The sequence below is a fragment of the Cariama cristata genome, unplaced genomic scaffold (assembly GCF_000690535.1).
Source record: "Cariama cristata isolate BGI_N322 unplaced genomic scaffold, ASM69053v1 scaffold9936, whole genome shotgun sequence".
Classification (NCBI taxonomy): domain Eukaryota; kingdom Metazoa; phylum Chordata; class Aves; order Cariamiformes; family Cariamidae; genus Cariama; species Cariama cristata.
Window position 1 is genome coordinate 1 of NW_009621525.1, and position 4,122 is coordinate 4,122.

Below are 4,122 nucleotides of genomic sequence, written 5' to 3' on the forward strand. Positions count from 1 at the left end.
AGGGTGAACAGCTGGTGCGATGACAGGCAGAAACTGAAGAGCATTTGGAGCTTTCTGTTCCTATACAGGTAAATTTTTTTCTATTGTTTTCCTACATCACCTCGCACAATAAGTGGAGCTTTGCATTGAGATTAGAGGTCTTTATTTCCTTTGGCCAAAATCCACAGTCCTCACTCGGGCAAAATTCCACTGAAGTCAATAGAGTTTTGTGTGAGCTGCAACTGCAAGATTTGATCTAAGCATATATCTTATGTAGAGAACATGGCATGCTATAAGCTGGGGCTGACAAGGAAGCCAGAAGTTGGTCATATGCATACTGACCGGTTAAACAACATCATTTTTCTGTGTACTGGGGTGCTAGTAATGACTTCATAACCTTTTTTTTAAACTGTCTTTCATTAAAATTTGGTATGCTGAATTTTGCCCTAGTTTATACCGCTGCAGCTGCAGTGGCTTAGGGAGAGATTAATTTTTCTAAAATGAAAGCTACATTTTAACTTACGTGATGAAAGAATACAAAAATATTGAGTCTGAATAAAACACCCCAGGTGCTGCTTTCTTTGAAACAAATACAACTTTGCAGCATTCCACAGACAGGCAGGCAATATTTTATTTGTTCAGTACATTGTGCCTCTGTCAATTGAATGGAAGAAAATAAATCATGAAAGGCCATTCTGAAGTGTATGTGAGTGGCTGAATCCAGGTTTAATAATACTTACTGTCTTGCTACCTTCCCTCTGAAATGTGGGATGCTCTGTATGCTGTAGCAATCACAGCTGGATGAGCCCAGTAAGATTTGATGTATTTTATTTTTAAAACATTTTCTGAATGTCTTGTTTTCTTGAGTACCTAGTCATACATGAATACATATCTGCCATGTTTATAAATGCCCAGACGTAGAGGTATGTAATGTGTGCATCCCCACACCTTTCCATGTAATCGAAGGTTTTGCAACTAATCGCTGTTACACCCTTGCCAGTGTTTACAGTTTACTGTATCTCGAATGTATGCAGGTCTCACAATTTTTAATTCTGGGTCAGAGGGCTATTATGGCTTCCCTCTCTTTTTACTGTTCTGACTGACGGACTTCACTCACATTCAGGAGCTGTCCCCAGGGGTCCAGCTGTGCTTGCTAAAGGAAGTAGTGCCCAGTTCTTGCAGAATGGCATCCATGCCATTGTTCGGGGGCTATGAAATGTGGTACCCCTCCAGGTTTCATGCTCTCTCTTGTGCTGCACACCAGATTTCTGAAGCTCTTGCATGAAGAACTGTCCAAACATGGAGCAGGTTCAAATACACAGCTGCAAATCAATGGCCCCACGGAACTGGAGGAATGATTGCGATGTACAGCTATTTATCTTCATCCCTGGGAAAAGAGAAGAACAAATCGGTATAAATGGGCTGTGAATACACTTAGGCTGGAAGGTTTCAAACCGTTAAAGCAGCAAGGTTCTGAAAATACCTTTTCATTGAAGTAATAGAAAGAAAAGACTCTAAATGCTTTTAGGTTAGAACTTGGTGAAAGGGATTATGTGAAATGGTTGCCTACAATCACAAAGGATTGAATTTAATAATCCAGAAGGTCTCTTTTGGTATTAAATAGCATTCTTACTTTTCACTGGAAGTTGCCTGCATTAGAAAGTCTCTTTGCAAGTGGGTCAGGGTCTTTGGAAACAGAGTTTTCCACACATCTCTCATCAGAGCCAAATGAAAGCATTTTTTTCTTCTAGCTAGTGCTGCACTGTTGTTTACACTAGCAAACACACACGCTCTGATGGTGATCAGGTTGAATAATATCCCCTTCTCACAGTGCAGAGCAGAGCTCTTTGGAAGATGATTGGAGTTCAGAGGCATGGCTTCTTCTGTCCAGGTGGTCAAGATTATATTACATCAACACTGTGGCCTCTGTAGTACCAACAAAAATAGTGCGTAATATATAAACTGACGATACTGTTCCTGAAGTTGTTACTAGTGCTGTTTCTAGTTTCCTTTGAAGATCACCTGATGACTTTCTTTTGTGATAACCAACACACCTGCCCATCTAAAGATCCCACCATCATGTGTGAAAAAGTAAAAACTCACACTTTCATTGTGTCCGAGTGTGCGCTATTGCCTCAAATTTAGCTTACTTTAAAGTCCTGCAATAAACAGTGTTCTGGTTCAAAGATACTCCTACAGAATGGCCACATTCAATTCCATATTCCCTTGTCCTCTACTTCTTTCTCTTTATAACCTGATTATTTTCTTGCTTTTTTATGGTTTTGATTTGCATACTACATTGAATTGCTTTCAATTTGCAGTGTACCTCAGTAACTATTCTGTAACATACAATAAACCGTGTTTGAATGTTCCAGGTCCCACACTGCGTGTGAGTATCAGGCCATTTGTAGACTTAGAATGAAATAATATTTGCTATGGGAGATTTGACTTGGTATGTAGGGTGATTCCAAACGTTTGTTACTTTCCCCTTCATACTTACTAGGCCTAATTCAGCAATTATCAGTATTACATAGAGGAGGAAAAAAGGCAATTTTGTGAAACACGAATAGAAAATGTTAGCAATATTACTTCCCTTTTAAATGAAAAATTTCCTTAAACGTATCAGGAAAAAAAAATTCTCAGAAAATATTTTCAACTTGTTATTTTTTACTCTTCACCGGAAGAAAGGTTTCTAAGTATCAATGAACAGATACTTTCACTGCATTCTTATTGTTGCACTAAAATTTAAATATGCATAAAATTGTCTTATCTTACTGCTGGAAAGACAGTGGAAAAGACCCACCAAGTGACAATGCAACTCTACATATGAATTGAAACAGAATATCCTTTATTTTGCCTTTTTGAAAAAACTATATTGATTTCTTTTTAATCACAAAATATTGATTACTGTATAACTCTTGAAATGAATTTCGAAGGAAGACAAGAGCAAAATGTCAAAAAGGGTGTGTCAAGTCTGTGACAAATGCACTTTTCCACTCACACCGAGGTCAGGCACCTGCTCTTGAACAAATAAATTTGAGTTGAATGTTAGACTTCTGTATCTGAAAGGAAAATCAGTCTCTGATTTCTCTGACTGTGCAGGGCCGCAGTATGCTATGGCAGCAAAATGCAATCACCCTCACCTTGACTGCAGGTAATGGAATTGGTTTTAGTTGAATCTGAATAAGTGTCAATGAAGTTATGACAGCCTTTTAGCATCCTCATTTAAAATCTGTATGTAGTAAAGGAGCCATATGAAAAGAGAAAATCCATTCCTGGACTGCAGATGTTTCCTTCCCAAAATGTCCAGTAGTTCTGAGTTTGCAATAGCTAAAATTTTGCTGTGAACCCAACCAAAAAACATTACAGTTTTCCCTATTTGTTCATTTGAATGTTAAAATGCTACCATGTGTTACTAAGAAAGTATTTTTTTCATCTTTAGAATATAGTTTTTATAATTTTGTACACTGCTACATGGAAAATAAACACGAATTGAGAATAAACTACTCTAAAGGCTAAACCTACCTTTCATACTTCAGAACAGAAAGTATTGAAAGCTGGGGCAGTGACGAAGATTAGTATGAAATTGCTTTTCTGTTTAAAAAAAGAAAAAAATCAATAAAAAAAGCGTTCAGTTTTGTGAAAGTCCTGAGATGCAGATTTGCAAATTAATTCTTAAAGAAAGTACGCTTTGGAGTAAAAAGAAAAATAAATAAAATTTCGCCCCCAAACCAGGTTAAGGTATTTGCACATCATAGACAGCAAATAGCTTCTTGTGAACATTTACAAACTCCTATCAGAATGCAATTGTTCCTGTATCATACCCCACAGTTATACTTTGATGGCTGGTTTTCAAGCCTTTCTGATTTGCAGAAAATTTTCAGTAGAAGCATGGGCTTCTTACTAGTGCCTGGAAGCATATCAACAATGCGATTGCATTACTTAATTACTTGTCAGGGATCCTTCCTGGAATCCACTGCATTAACCTATTCACAAGTCAGTGTCCAACAAACCAGTTGCAAAATGTATTATAGTGGCTGGTAGGGTTTTTGGGGGTACTTACCACGCTCAGTTAGGACAGCAAGACAGATACTGATATTCTCAGTTTAAGCCACATTGTTTTGGATGGGTATTATTTGGGCT

General features: G+C 37.7%; 1 protein-coding gene across 1 annotated transcript in view; it reads left to right on the top strand.

The window, feature by feature from the left end:
- The window catches only part of LOC104163105 (GTP-binding protein Di-Ras2), a 15,097-nt gene continuing 10,975 nt past the window's right edge, over window positions 1–4,122 (top strand). Inside the window, exon 1 of the mRNA XM_009701993.1 lies at window positions 1–68. The gene's annotated coding sequence lies outside the window, so the exon portion shown is untranslated. The remainder of the gene's footprint in view (window positions 69–4,122) is intronic.